Consider the following 17,344-nt stretch of genomic DNA (forward strand, 5'->3'; position numbering starts at 1 on the left):
ACCTCCCGGTGCTCCGGTATATTCCCGATCTCACCCGGAACCATTTCGGTATCCAAATATAGTCGTCCAATATATCGATCTTTATGTCTCGACCATTTCGAGACTCCTCGTCATGTCCGTGATCATATCCGGGACTCCGAACTACCTTCGGTACATTAAAACACAAAAACTCATAATACGATCGTCACCGAACTTTAAGCATGCGGACCCTACGGGTTCGAGAACTATGTAGACATGACCGAGACACGTCTCTGGTCAATAACCAATAGCGGAACCTGGATGCTCATATTGGTTCCCACATATTCTACGAAGATCTTTATCGGTCAAACCGCATAACAACATACGTTGTTCCCTTTGTCATCGGTATGTTACTTGCCTGAGATTCGATCGCCGGTATCTCAATACCTAGTTCAATCTCGTTACCGACAAGTCTCTTTACTCATTCTGTAATGCATCATCCCACAACTAACTCATTAGTTACAATGCTTGCAAGGCTTATAGTGATGTGCATTACCGAGAGGGCCCAGAGATACCTCTCCGACAATCGGAGTGACAAATCCTAATCTCGAAATATGCCAACTCAACAAGTACCTTCGGAGACACCTGTAGAGCACCTTTATAATCACCGAGTTATGTTGTGATGTTTGGTAGCACACAAAGTGTTCCTCCGGTAAACGGGAGTTGCACAATCTCATAGTCATAGGAACATGTATAAGTCATGAAGAAAGCAATAGCAACATACTAAAACGATCAAGTGCTAAGCTAACGGAATGGGTCAAGTCAATCACATCATTCTCCTAATGATGTGATCCCGTTAATCAAATGACAACTCATGTCTATGGCTAGGAAACATAACCATCTTTGATCAACGAGCTAGTCAAGTAGAGGCATACTAGTGACACTCTGTTTGTCTATGTATTCACACATGTATTGTGTTTCCGGTTAATACAATTCTAGCATGAATAATAAACATTTATCATGATATAAGTAAACAAATAATAACTTTATTATTGCCTCTAGGGCATATTTCCTTCAGTCTCCCACTTGCACTAGAGTCAATAATCTAGTTCACATCGTCATGTGATTTAACACCAATAGTTCACATCTTTATGTGATTAGTTCACATCTCCATGTGACTAACACCCAAAGGGTTTTCTAGAGTCAATAATCTAGTTCACATCGCTATGTGATTAGAACCAAAAGAGTGATCATGTTTTTCTTATGAGAGAAGTTTAGTCTACGGGTCTGCAACATTCAGATCCGTATGTATTTCGCAAATTTCTATGTCTACAATGCTCTGCACAGAGCTACTCTAGCTAATTGCACCCACTTTCAATATGTATCCAGATCGAGACTTAGAGTCATCTAGATCGATGTAAAAAGTTTGCATCGACGTAACTCTTTATGACGAACTCTTTTATCACCTCCATAATCGAGAAATATTTCCTTAGTCCTCTAAGGATAATTTTGACCGCTGTCCAGTGATCTACTCCTAGATCACTATTGTTCTCCTTTGCCAGAATCATGCTAAGGTATACAATAGGACTGGTAACAACATAGCATACTTTATAGAACCTATGACTGAGGCATAGGGAATGACTTTTCATTCTCTTTCTATTTTTTGCTGTGGTCGGGTTTTGAGTCTCTACTCAACTTCACACCTTGCAACACAGGCAAGATCTCCTTCTTTGACTGTTCCATTTTGAACTACTTCAAAATCTTGTCAAGGTATGTACTTATTGAAAAGACTTATCAAGCGTCTTGATCTGTCTCTATAGATCTTGATGCTCAATGTGTAAGCAGCTTCATTGAGGTCTTTCTTAAAAAAACTCTTTTCAAACATTCCTTTATGCTTTCCAGAAAATTCTACATTATTTCCGATCAACAATATGTCATTCACATATACTTATCAGAAATGCTGTAGTGCTCCCACTCACTTTCTTATAAATACAGGCTTCACCGCAAGTCTGTACAAAACCATATGCTTTGATCAGTTTATCAAAGCATATATTCCAACTCCGAGATGCTTGCACCAGTCCATAGATGGATCGCTGGAGCTTGCTCACTTTGTTAGCACCATTAGGATCGACAAAACCTTCTGGTTGCATCATATACAACTCTTCTTTAAGAAATCCATGAAGGAATACAGTTTTGTCATCCATTTGCCAGATTTCATAAAATACGGCAACTGCTAATATGATTCATACATGCTTTTAAGCATCGATACGAGTGAGAAAATCTCATCGTAGTCAACACCTTGAACTTGTCAAAAAAAATTGCAACAATTTGAGCTTTGTAGATAGTAACAATACTATCAGCGTCTGTCTTCCTCTTGAAGATCCATTTATTCTTAATGACTCACTGATCATCGGGCAAGTTAACCAAAGTCCATACTTTGTTCTCATACATGGATCCCATCTCAGATTTCATGGCCTCAAGCCATTTCGCGGAATCTGGGCTCATCATCGCTTCCTCATAGTTCGTAGGTTCGTCATGGTCTAGTAACATGACTTCCAGAAAGGATTACCATACCGCTCTGGTTCGGACCATACTCTGGTTGTCCTACGAGTTTTGGTAGTAACTTGATCTAAAGTTTCATGATCATCATCATTAGCTTCCTCACTAATTGGTGTAGAGATCACTAGAACTGATTTCTGTGATGAACTACTTTCCAATTTGGGAGAAGGTACAATTACCTCATCAAGTTCTACATTCCTCCCACTCACTTCTTTCGAGAGAAACTCCTTCTCTAGAAAGGATCCACTTTTAGCAACAAAGATCTTGCCTTTGGATCTGTGATAGAAGGTGTACCCAACATTTTCCTTTGGGTATTCTATGAAGACACATTTCTCCGATTTCTGTTCGAGCTTATCAGTTGAAACTTTTTCACATAAGCATCGCAGCCCCAAACTTTAAGAAACGATAGCTTAGGTTTCTAGCCAAACCACAGTTCATATGGTGTCATCTCAACAGATTTAGATGGTGCCCTATTTAACGTGAATGCAACTGTCTCTAATGCATAACCCCAAAACCATAGTGGTAAATCGATAAGAGACATCATAGATTGTACCATATCTAATAAAGTACGGTTACGATGTTCAGACACACCATTACGCTGTGGTGTTCCAGGTGGCGTGAGTTGCGAAACTATTCCGCATTGTTTCAAATGAAGACCAAACTCATAACTCAGATATTCACCTCCGCGATCAGATCGTAGAAACTTTATTTTCTTGTTACGATGATTTTCCACTTCACTCTGAAATTCTTTGAACTTTTCAAATGTTTCAGATTTATGTCTCATCAAGAAGATATACTCATATCTTACTCAAATCATCTGTGAAGGTCAGAAAATAACGATACCTGCTGCGAGCCTCAACACTCATCGGACTGTATACATCAGTATGTATTATTTCCAATAAGTCTGTTGCTTGCTCCATTGTTCCGGAGAACGGAGTCTTAGTCATCTTGCCTATGAGGCATGGTTCGCAAGCATCAACTGATTCATAATCAAGTGATTCCAAAAGCCCATCAGCATGGATTTTCTTCATGCGCTTTACACCAATATGACCTAAACGGCAGTGCCACAAATAAGTTGCACTATCATTATTAACTTTGCATCTTCTGGCTTCAATATTATGAATATGTGTATCACTACGATCGAGATTCAATAAACCATTCACCTTGGGTGTATGACCATTGAAGGTTTTATTCATGTAAACAGAACAACAATTATTCTCTGACTTTAAATGAATAACTGTCTCGCATCAAACAAGATCCAGATATAATGTTCATACTTAACGCTGGCACCAAATAACAATTATTTAGGTCTAAAATTAATCCCCGAAGATAGATATAGAGGTAGCGTGCCAACGGCGATCACATCGACTTTGGAACCATTTCCCACGTGCATCGTCACCTCGTCCTTAGCCAGTCTTCTCTTAATCCGTAGTCCTTGTTTGGAGTTGCAAATATTAGCAACAGAACCAGTATCAAATACCCAGGTGCTACTGTGAGCTCTGGTAAGGTACACATCAATAACATGTATATCACATATACCTTTGTTCACCTTGCCATCCTTCTTATCCGCCAAATACTTGGGGCAGTTCCGCTTCCAGTGACCAATCTGTTTGCAGTAGAAGCACTCAGTCTCAGGCTTAGGTCCAGACTTGGGTTTCTTCTCCTGAGCAGCAACTTGTTTGCTGTTCTTCTTGAAGTTCCCCTTCTTCTTCTTCCCTTTGCCCTTTTTCTTGAAACTGGTGGTCTTGTTGACCATCAACACTTGATGCTCCTTCTTGATTTCTACCTCCGCTACCTTTAGCATTGCGAAGAGCTCGGGAATTGTCTTGTTCATCCCTTGCATATTATAGTTCATCACGAAGCTTTTGTAGCTTGGTGGCAGTGATTGAAGAACTTTGTCAATGACACTATCAACAGGAAGATTAACTCCCAGCTGAGTCAAGTGATTATGATACCCAAACATTTGGAGTATATGTTCACTGACAGAACTATTCTCCTCCATCTTGCAGCTATAGAACTTATTGGAGACTTCACATCTCTCAATCCGGGCATTTGCTTGAAATATTAACTTCAACTCCTGGAACATCTCATATGCTCCATGACGTTCAAAACGTCGTTGAAGTTCCGGTTCTAAGCCGTAAAGCATGGCACACTGAACTATCGAGTAGTCATCAGCTTTACTCTGCCAGGCGTTCTTAACGTCATCAGCAGCATCTGCAGCAGGCCTGGCACCCAGCGGTGCTTCCAGGACGTAATTCTTCTATGCAGCAATGAGGATAATCCTCAAGTTACGGACCCAGTCTGTGTAATTGCTACCATCATCTTTCAACTTGCTTTCTCAAGGAACGCATTAAAATTCAACGGAACAACAACATGGGCCATCTATCTACAATCAACATAGACAAGCAAAATACTATCTGCAGGTACTAAGTTCATGATAAATTTAAGTTCAATTAATCATATTACTTAAGAACTCCCACTTAGATAGACATCCCTCTAATCATCTAAGTGACCACGTGATCCAAATCAACTAAACCATGTCTGATCATCACGTGAGATGGAGTAGTTTTCAATGGTGAACATCACTATGTTGATCATATCTACTATATGATTCACGCTCGACCTTTCGGTCTCAGTGTTCCGAGGCCATATCTGCATATGCTAGGCTCGTCAAGTTTAACCTGAGTATTCTGCGTGTGCAAAACTGGCTTGCACCCGTTGTATATGAACGTAGAGCCTATCACACCCGATCATCACGTGGTGTCTCGGCACGACAAACTTTGGCAACGGTGCATACTCAGGAAGAACACTTTTATCTTGAAATTTAGTGAGCGATCATCTTATAATGCTACTGTCAATCAAAGCAAAAATAAGATGCATAAAAGATAAACATCACATGCAATCAATATAAGTGATATGATATGGCCATCATCATCTTGTGCTTGTGATCTCCATCTCCGAAGCACCGTCATGATCACCATCATCACCGGCACGACACCTTGATCTACGTCATAGCATCGTTGTCGTCTCGCCAATTATTGCTTCTACGACTACCTCTACCGCTTAGTGATAAAATAAAGCAATTACAGGGTGATTGCATTGCATACAATAAAGCGACAACCATATGGCTCCTGCCAGTTGCCGATAACTCGGTTACAAAACATGATCACCTCATACAACAAAATATAGCATCATGTCTTGACCATATCACATCACAATATGCCCTGCAAAAACAAGTTAGACGTCATCTACTTTGTTGTTGCAAGTTTTACGTGGCTGCTACGGGCTGAGCAAGAACCATTCTTACCTACGCATCCAAACCACAACGATAGTTCGTCAAGTTAGTGCTATTTTAACCTTCTCAAGGACCGGGCTTAGCCACACTCGGTTCAACTAAAGTTGGAGAAACTGACACCCGCCAGCCACCTATGTGCAAAGCACGTCGGTAGAACCAGTCTCGCGTAAGCGTACACGTAATGTCGGTCCAGGCCGCTTCATCCAACAATACCGCCGAACCAAAGTATGACATGCTGGTAAGCAGTATGACTTGTATCTCCCACAACTCACTTGTGTTCTATTCGTGCATATAACATCTACGCATAAAACCAAGCTCTGATACCACTGTTGGGGAACGTAGTAATTGGAAAAAAAATTCCTACGCACACACAGGATCATGGTGATGCATAGCAACGAGAGGGGAGAGTGTGTCCACGTACCATCGTAAACCGAATGTAGAAGCGCTAGCACAACGCGGTTGATGTAGTCGTACGTCTTCACGATCCGACCGATCCAAGTACCAACGCACAGCACCTCCGAGTTCTGCACACGTTCAACTCGATGACGTCCCGTGAGCTCCGATCTAGCAAAGCTTCATAGGGGAGTTTCGTCAGCACGACGGCGTGGTGAAGGTGATGATGATGCTACCGACGCAGGGCTTCACCTAAGCACCACTACAATATAACCGAGGTGGAATATGGTGGAGGGGGGCACCGCACACGGCTGGAATAGATCAACTGATCAACTTGTGTGTCTAGAGGTGCCCCTTGCCCCCGTATATAAAGGAGTGGAGGAGGGGAGGGCCGACCCTCTCTAGGGCGTGCCATGGGGAGTCCTACTCCCACCGGGAGTAGGATTCCCTCCTTTCCAACTTGGAGTAGGAGAGGAAAGGAAGAGGAAGGAGGGAGGAAGGAAAGGGGGGGTCGGCCCCCATCCCAATTCGGATTGGGCTTGGGGGGGGGCGCCACCTCCTTTGCTCCTTTCCCCTCCTTTCCACTAAAGCCCAATAAGGCCCATATACCTCCCGGGGGGTTCCGATAACCTCTCGGTGCTCCGGTATATTCCCGATCTCACCCGGAACCATTCCGGTATCCAAATATAGTCGTTCAATATATCGATCTTTATGTCTCGACCATTTAGAGACTCCTCGTCATGTCTGTGATCATATCCGGGACTCCGAACTACCTTCGGTACATCAAAACACAAAAACTCATAATACGATCGTCACCGAACTTTAAGCGTGCGGACCCTACGGGTTCGAGAACTATGTAGACACGACCGAGACACGTCTCTGGTCAATAACCAATAGCGGAACCTGGATGCTCATATTGGTTCCCACATATTCTACGAAGATCTTTATCGGTCAAACCGCATAATAACATACGTTGTTCCCTTTGTCATCGGTATGTTACTTGCCCGAGATTCGATCGCCGCTATCTCAATACCTAGTTCAATCTCGTTACCGACAAGTCTCTTTACTCGTTCTGTAATGCATCTTCCCGCAACTAACTCATTAGTTACAATGCTTGGAAGGCTTATAGTGATGTGCATTACCGAGAGGGCCCAGAGATACCTATCCGACAATCGGAGTGACAAATCATAATCTCAAAATACGCCAACTCAACAAGTACCTTCGGAGACACCTGTAGAGCACCTTTATAATCACCCAGTTACGTTGTGACGTTTGGTAGCACACAAAGTGTTCCTCCGGTAAACGGGAGTTGCATAATCTCATAGTCATAGGAACATGTATAAGTCATGAAGAAAGCAACAACAACATACTAAAACGATCAAGTGCTAAGCTAACGGAATGGGTCAAGTCAATCACATCATTCTCCTAATGATGTGATCCCGTTAATCAAATGATAACTCATGTCTATGGCTAGGAAACATAACCATCTTTGATAAACGAGCTAGTCAAGTAGAGGCATACTAGTGACACTCTGTTTGTCTATGTATTCACACATATATTATGTTTCTGATTAATACAATTCTAGCATGAATAATAAACATTTGTCATGATATAAGGAAATAAATAATAACTTTATTATTGCCTCTAGGGCATATTTCCTTCAGGTGCTTTGGAGATGGAGATCAAATGCACAAGATGATGATGGCCATATCATGTCACGTATTTTGATTGCATGTGATGTTTATCTTTTATGCATCTTATTTTTCTTAGTACGGCGGTAGCATTATATGATAATCCCTCACTAAATTTCAAGGTATAAGGGTTCTCCTTGAGTATGCACCGTTGCGACAGTTCGTCGTGCCGAGACACCACGTGATGATCAGGTGTGATAAGCTCTACGTTCACATACAACGGGTGTAAGACAGTTTTGCACGTGCAGAATAGTCGGGTTAAACATGACGAGCATAGCATGTACAGACATGGCCTCGAAACACTGAGACCGAAAGGTCGAACATGAATCATTTAGTAGATATGATCAACATAGAGATGTTCACCATTGAAAACTACCCCATCTCACGTGATGATCGGACATGGTTTAGTTGATATGGATCATGTGATCATTTAGATGACTTGATGTATGTCTATCTAAGTGGGAATTCTTAAGTAATATGATTAATTGAACTTAAATTTATCATGAACTTAGTCCTGATAGTTTTTGCATGTCTATGTTGTAGATCAATGGCCCGTGCTACCGTTCCCTTGAATTTTAATGCGTTCCTAGAGAAAGCTAAGTTGAAAGATGATGGTAGCAACTACACGGACTGGGTCCGTAACTTGAGGATTATCCTCATTGTTGCACAGAAGAATTACATCCTTGATGCACCGCTAGGTGCAAGGCCTGCTGCAGGAGCAACTCCAGACGTTATGAACTTCTGGCAAGGTAAATCTGATGACTACTCGATAGTTCAGTGTGCCATGATTTACGGCTTAGAATCGGGACTTCAAAGACGTTTTGAACGTCATGGACCATATGAGATGTTCCAGGAGTTGAAGCTAATATTTCAAGCAAATGCCCGAGTTGAGAGATATGAAGTCTCCAACAAGTTCTATAGCTGCAAGATGGAGGAGAACAGTTCTGTCAGTGAACACATACTCAGAATGTCTGGGTACCATAACCACTTGACTCAGCTGGGAGTTAATCTTCCGGATGATAGTGTCATTAACAGAGTTCTTCAATCACTGCCACCAAGCTATAAATGCTTCGTTGTGAACTATAATATGCAAGGGATGGAAAAGACTATTCCTGAGCTCTTCGCAATGCTCAAAGCTGCGGAGGTAGAAATCAAGAAGGAGCATCAAGTGTTGATGGTTAACAATACCACTAGTTCCAAGAAAAAGGGCAAAGGAAAGAAGGGGAACTTCAAGAAGAATAGCAAGCAAGTTGCTGCTCCCGGGAAGAAGCCCAAGTCTGGACCTAAGCCTGAAACTGAGTGCTTCTACTGCAAAGGGACTGGTCACTGGAAGTGGAACTGCTCCAAGTATTTGGTGGATAAGAAGGATGGCAAAGTGAAAGGTATATTTGATATACATGTTATTGATGTGTACCTTACTACTGCTCATAGTAGCGCCTGGGTATTTGATACTGGTTCTGTTGCTCATATTTGCAACTCGAAATAGGGGCTATGGATTAAACAAAGATTGGCTAAGGACGAGGTGACGATGCGCGCCGGGAATGGTTCCAAGGTCGATGTGATCGCCGTCGGCACGCTACCTCTACATCTACCTTCGGGATTAGTTTTCGACCTGAATAATTGTTATTTGGTGCCAGCGTTGAACATGAACATTATATCTGCATCTTGTTTGATGCGAGACGGTTATTCATTGAAATAAGAGAATAATGGTTGTTCTATTTATATGAGTAATATCTTTTATGGTCATGCATGCTACCTCTTGAGCACTGCATTGGTTTTCCCCGAAGAAGAAGGGATGATGCAGCAAAGTAGCGTAAGTATTTCCCTCAGTTTTTGAGAACCAAGGTATCAATCCAGTAGGAGGCTACGCGCGAGTCCCTCGCACATGCACAAAACAAATAAATCCTCGCAACCAACACATATAGGGGTTGTCAATCCCTATAAGGCCACTTACGAGAGTGAGATCTGATAGATATGATAAGATAATATTTTTGGTATTTTTATGATAAAAGATGCAAAATAAAATAAAGGCAAAGTAAATAGCAAAGGAAATAACTAAGTAGTAGGAGATCAATATGATAAAGATAGACCCGGGGCCCATAGGTTTCACCAGTGGCTTCTCTCAAGGGCATAGTTATTCTACGGTGGGTGAACAAATTACTGTTGAGCAATTGACAAAATTGAGCATAGTTATGAGAATATCTAGGTATGATCATGTATATAGGCATCACGTCTGAAACAAGTAGACCGACTCTTGCCTGCATCTACTACTATTACTCCACTCATCGACCGCTATCCAGCATGCATCTAGAGTATTAAGTTAAAAACAGAGTAACACCTTAAGCAAGATGACATGATGTAGAGGGATAGACTCATGCAATATGAAGAAAACCCCATCTTGTTATCCTCGATGGCAACAATACAATACGTGCCTTGCTGCCCTTACTGTCATCGGGAAAGGACACCGCAAGATTGAACCCAAAGCTAAGCACTTCTCCCATTGCAAGAAAGATCAATCTAGTAGGCCAAACCAAACTGATAATTCGAAGAGACTTGCAAAGATAACCAATCATACATAAAAGAATTCAGAGAGGATTCAAATATTATTCATAGATAGACTTGATCATAAACCCATAATTCATCGGTCTCAACAAACACACCGCAAAAAGAAGATCACATCGAATAGTTCTCCACAAGAGAGGGGGAGAACATTGTATTGAGATCCAAAAAGAGAAAAGAAGCCATCTAGCTACTAACTATGGACCAGTAGGTCTGAGGTGAACTACTCACACTTCATCAGAGGGGCTATGGTGTTGATGTAGAAGCCCTCCGTGATTGATGCCCCCTCCGGCGAAGCTCCGGAACAGGCCCCAAGATGGGATCTCGTGGATACAGAAAGTTATGGCGGTGGAATTAGGGTTTTGGCTCCGTATCTGATCGTTTGGGGGTATGTGGATATATATAGGAGGAAGGAGTACGTCGGTGGAGCAACAAGGGCCCACGAGGGTGGAGGGCGCGCCTGGTGGGGTGGGCGCGCCCCCTACCTCGTGGCCTCCTGTTTCCTTTCTTGACGTAGGGTCCAAGTCTCCCTGGTCTTGTTCGTTGAGAAAATCACGTTCCCGAAGTTTTCATTCCGTTTGGACTCCGTTTGATATTCCTTTTCTTCGAAACCCTAAAACAGGCAAAAAACAGCAATTCTGGGCTGGGCCTCCGGTTAATAGGTTAGTCCCAAAAATAATATAAAAGTGGATAATAAAGCCCAATAATGTCCAAAACAGTAGATAATATAGCATGGAGCAATCAAAAATTATAGATACGTTGGAGACATATCAAGCATCCCCAAGCTTAATTCCTGCTCGTCCTCGAGTAGGTAAATGATAAAAACAGAATTTTTGATGCGGAGTGCTACTTGGCATAATTTTTAATGTAATTCTTCTTAATTGTGGTTTGAATATTCAGATCCGAAAGATTCAAGACAAAAGTTCATATTGACATAAAAATAATAATACTTCAAGCATACTAACTAAGCAATTATGTCTTCTCAAAATAACATGGCCAAAGAAAGTTCATCCCTACAAAATCATATAGTTTAGTCATGTTTCATTTTCGTCACACTAGAATGCTCATCATGCACAACCCGATGACAAGCCAAGCAATTGTTTCAACTTTAGTAATCTCAAACCTATAAACTTTCACGCAATATATGAGCGCGAGCCATGGACATAGCACTATAGGTGGAATACAATATAATGAGGGGGGTTATGTGGAGAAGACAAAAAAGGAGAAAGTCTCACATCAACGAGGCTAATCAATGGGCTATGGAGATGCCCACCTATTGATGTTAATGCAAGGAGTAGGGATTGCCATGCAACGGATGCACTAGAGCTATAAATGTATGAAAGCTCAACAAAAGAAACTAGTGGGTGTGCATCCAACTTGCTTGCTCATGAAGATCTAGGGCACTTGAGGAGGCCCATTGTTGGAATATACAAGCCAAGTTCTATAATGAAAAATTCCCACTAGTATATGAAAGTGACAAAACAAGAGACTCTCTAACATGAAGATTATGGTGCTACTTTGAAGCACAAGTGTGGCAAAGGATAGTAACATTGTCCCTTCTCTCTTTTTCTCTCATTTTTTTTCTTTTTTGGGCATTTTCTCTTTTTTATGGCCTTTCTCTTTTTTTGGGCCTTCTCTTTTTTATGGCCTTTCTCTTTTCATTATTATTCTCACTTGGGACAATGCTCTAAAAATGATGATCATCACACTTCTATTTATTTACAACTCAATGATTACAACTTGATACTAGAACAAAAGATGACTCTATATGAATGCCTTCGGCGGTGTACCGGGATATGCAATGGACCAAGAGTGACATGTATGAAAGAATTATGAACGGTGGCTTTGCCACAAATACTATGTCAACTACATGATCATGCTAAGTAATATGACAATGATGAATGTGTCATGATGAACGGAATGATGGAAAGTTGCATGGCAATATATCTCGGAATGGCTATGGAAATGCCATAATAGGTAGGTATGGTGGCTGTTTTGAGAAGGATATAAGGATGTTTATGTGTGAAAGAGCGTATCATATCACGGGGTTTGGATGCACCGGCGAAGTTTGCGCCAACTCTCAATGTGAGAAAGGGCAATGCACGGTACCGAAGAGGCTAGCAAGGATGGAAGGGTGAGAGTGCGTATAATCCATGGACTCAACATTAGTCATAAAGAACTCACATACTTATTGCAAAAATCTACAAGTCATCAAAAACCTCGGTACTACGCGCATGCTCCTAGGGGGATAGATTGGTAGGAAAAGACCATCGCTCGTCCCCGACTGCCACTCATAAGGAAGACAATCAAATAACACCTCATGTTTCAAATTTGTTGCATAACGTTTACCATACGTGCATGCTACGGGACTTGCAAACTTCAACACAAGTATTTCTCAATTTCACAACTACTCAACTAGCATGACTTTGATATTATTACCTCCATATCTCAAAACAATCATCAAGCACCAAACTTCTCTAAGTATTCAAAACACTCTTAAGAAAATTTTACTAACTTGAACACCTAGCATATTAGGATTTTAAGCAAATTACCATGCTATTAAGACTCTGAAAATAATCTAAGTGAAGCATGAGAGATCAATAGTTTCTATAAAACAAATCCGCCACCGTGCTCTAAAAGATATAAGTGAGGTACTAGAGCAAAACTATATAACTCAAAAGATATAAGCGAAGCACATAGAGTATTCTAACAAATTCCAAATCATTTATGGCTATCTCAAAAGGTGTGTATAGCAAGGATGATTGTGGTAAACTAAAAATCAAAGACTCAAATAATACAAGACGCGCCAAGCCAAACACATATCATGTGGCGAATAAAAATATAGCTTCAAGTAAAGTTACCGATAGAAGTAGACGAAAGAGGGGATGCCTTCCGGGGCATCCCTAAGCTTTGGCTTTTAGGTGTCCTTAGATTATCTTGGGGGTGCCATGGGCATCCCCAAGCTTAGGCTCTTGCCACTCCTTGTTCCATAATCCATCAAATCTTTACCCAAAACTTGAAAACTTCACAACACAAAACTTAAAGTAGAAAATCTCGTGAGCTCCGTTAGCAAAAGAAAATAAAAGATCACTTCAATATACTGTAATGAACTCATTATTTATTTATATTGGTGTTATAACTACTGTATTACAACTTCTCTATGGTTTATAAACTATTTTACTAGCCATAGATTCATCAAAATAAGCAAACAACACACGAAAAACAGAATCTATCAAAAACAGAACAGTCTGTAGTAATCTGTAGATAACGCAAGATCTGGAACCCCAAAAATTCTAAAATAAACTTCTGGAAGTGAGTAATTTATCTATTAATCATATGCAAAAATAATTAACTAAATAGCACTTTCCAAATAAAAATGACAGCAGTTCTCGTGAGCGCTAAAGTTTCTGTTTTTTACAGCAAGTTCAACAAGACTTTCCCCAAGTCTTCCCAACGGTTCTACTTGGCACACACACTAATTAAACACAAAAAACACAACCAAAACAGAGGCTAGATAAATTATTTATTACTAAACAGGAGCAAAAATCAAGGAATAAAAAGAAAATTGGGTTGCCTCCCAACAAGCGCTATCGTTTAACGCCCCTAGCTAGGCATAACAAGCAAGGATAGATCTAGGTATTGCCATCTTTGGTAGGCAATCCATAAATGGCTCTCATAATAGATTCATAAGGTAATTTAATTTTATTTCTAGGAAAGTGTTCCATGCCTTTCCTTAATGGAAATTGGAATCTAATATTTCCTTCCTTCATATCAATAATTGCACCAATCGTTCTAAGGAAAGGTCTACCGAGAATAATAGGACATGAAGGATTGCAATCTATGTCAAGAACAATAAAATCTATGGGCACATAATTCCTATTTGCAACAATAAGAACATCATTAATTCTTCCCATAGGTTTCTTAATAGTGGAATCCGCAAGGTGCAAGTTTAGAGAGCAATCATCAAAATCACGGAAACCTAACAAATCACACAAAGTCTTTGGAATCATGGAAACACTAGCACCCAAATCACATAAAGCATAGCATTCATGATCTTTAATTTTAATTTTAATAGTTGGTTCCCACTCATCATAAAGTTTTCTAAGGATAGAAACTTCCAATTCAAGTTTTTCTTCATAAGATTGCATCAAGGCATCAACGATATGTTTAGTAAACGCTTTATTTTGACTATAAGCATGAGGAGAATTCAGCACGGATTGTAACCAGGAAACACAATCAATCAAAGAGAAATTTTCATAGTTAAATTCCTTGAAATCCATAATAGTGGGTTTAGCAACATCTAGGGTTTTAATTTCTTCAATCCAACTTTTATCAACTTTAGCATCAAGATCAACAAATTCCGAATTCTTGGAATGCCTTCTAGGTAAAGGTGGATCATATTCAGTCCCATCATTATCAAGATTCATATTGCAAAACAAAGATTTAATAGGGGACACATCAATAACTTTTAGATCTTCATCTTTATTTTCATAGGAACTAGAAGAACACGCTCTTATAAAGGCATCTTTCTTAGCATGCATCCTAGCGGTTCTTTCTTTGCACTCATCAATGGAAATTCTCATGGCTTTGAGAGACTCATTGATATCATGCTTAGGTGGGATAGATCTAATTTTCAAAGAATCAACATCAAGAGAAATTCTATCAACGTTCCTAGCCAAATCATCAATCTTAAGCAATTTTTCTTCGATCATAGCATTAAAATTCTTTTGGGAAGTAATAAATTCTTTAATATTAGATTCAAAATAAGAGGGAATCTTATTATAATTTCCATAAGAATTGTTGTAGGAATTACCATAATTATTAGACGGATTACTAGGATAAGGCCTAGGGTTGAAATTTCCTCTATATGCGTTGTTACCAAAATTGTTCCTACCAACAAAATTCACATCCATAGATTCATGATTATTCTCAATCAAAGTAGACAAGGGCATATCATTAGGATCAGAAGAAACACTCTTATTAGCAAATAATTTCATAAGTTCATCCATCTTTCCACTCAAAACATTAATATCTTCTATCGCATGCACCTTTTTATTAGTAGATCTTTTAGTATGCCATTGAGAATAATTAACCATAATATTATCTAGGAGTTTAGTAGCTTATCCTAAAGTGATTTCCATAAAAGTGCCTCCCGCGACCGAATCTAAAAGATTTCTAGAAGCAAAATTCAATCCAGCATAAAAATTCTGAACAATCATCCACAAATTTAAACCATGAGTAGGGCAATTACGTATCATTAATTTCATTCTCTCCCAAGCTTGTGCAACATGTTCATGATCAAGTTGCTTAAAATTCATAATATCGTTTCTAAGAGAGATGATCTTAGCGGGAGGAAAATACTTAGAGATAAAAGCATCTTTGCACTTGTTCCATGAATCAATACTATTTTTAGGCAAAGACGAAAACCAAGCTTTAGCACGATCTCTAAGCGAAAAAGGAAATAGCTTCAATTTAACAATATCATTATCCACATCTTTCTTCTTTTGCATGTCACAAAAATCAACGAAGCTATTTAGATGGGTAGCGGCATCTTCACTAGGAAGGCCGGAAAACGGATCTTTCATGACAAGATTCAACAAAGCAGCATTAATTTCACAAGATTCAGCATCGGTAAGAGGAGCAATCGGAGTGCTAATAAAATCATTGTTGTTGGTATTGGTGAAGTCACACAATTTAGTATTATCTTGAGCCATCGTGACAAGCAAGCAAACTAACACACAAGCAAACAAAAAGCAAGCGGGCGAAAAGAGGCAAATAGAGAAAGAGAGGGAGGATAGAGAGAGAGGGCAAATAAAACGGCAAGGGTGAAGTGGGGGAGAGGAAAACGAGAGGCAAATGGCAAATAATGTAATGTGGGAGATAAGGGTATGTGATGGGTACTTGGTATGTTGACTTTTGCGTAGACCTCCCCGGCAACGGCGCCAGAAATCCTTCTTGCTACCTCTTGAGCACTGCGTTGGTTTTCCCCGAAGAGGAAGGGATGATGCAGAAAAGTAGCATACATATTTCCCTTAGTTTTTGAGAACCAAGGTATCAATCTATTAGGAGGCTACGCGCGAGTCCCTCGCACCTGCACAAAACAAATAAATCCTCGCAACCAATGCAAATAGGGGTTGTCAATCCCTATAAGGCCACTTACGAGAGTGAGATCTGATAGATATGATAAGATAATATTTTTGGTATTTTTATGATAAAAGATGCAAAGTAAAATAAAGGTAAAGTAAATAGCAAAGGAAATAACTAAGTAGTAGGAGATCAATATGATAACGATAGACCCAGGGGCCATAGGTTTCACTAGTGGCTTCTCTCAAGAGCATAAGTATTCTATGGTGGGTGAACAAATTACTGTTGAGCAATTGACAGAATTGAGCATAGTTATGAGAATATCTAGGTATGACCATGTATATAGGCATCACGTCCGAAACAAGTAGACCGACTCTTGCCTACATCTACTACTATTACTCCACTCATCGACCGCTATCCAGCATGCATCTAGAGTATTAAGTTAAAAACAGAGTAACGCCTTAAGCAAGATGACATGATGTAGAGGGATAGACTCATGCAATATGAAGAAAACCCCATCTTGTTATCCTCGATGGCAACAATACAATACGTGCCTTGCTGCCCTTACTGTCACCGGGAAAGGACACCGCAAGATTGAACCCAAAGCTAAGCACTTCTCCCATTGCAAGAAAGATCAATCTAGTAGGCCAAACCAAACTAATAATTTGAAGAGACTTGCAAAGATAACCAATCATACACAATAGAATTCAAAGAAGATTCAAATATTATTCATAGATAGACTTGATCATAAACCCACAATTCATCGGTCTCAACAAACACACCGCAAAAAGAAGATTACATCAAA

This window comes from Triticum dicoccoides, chromosome 5A (genome assembly GCF_002162155.2).
Source record: "Triticum dicoccoides isolate Atlit2015 ecotype Zavitan chromosome 5A, WEW_v2.0, whole genome shotgun sequence".
NCBI classification, from domain to species: domain Eukaryota; kingdom Viridiplantae; phylum Streptophyta; class Magnoliopsida; order Poales; family Poaceae; genus Triticum; species Triticum dicoccoides.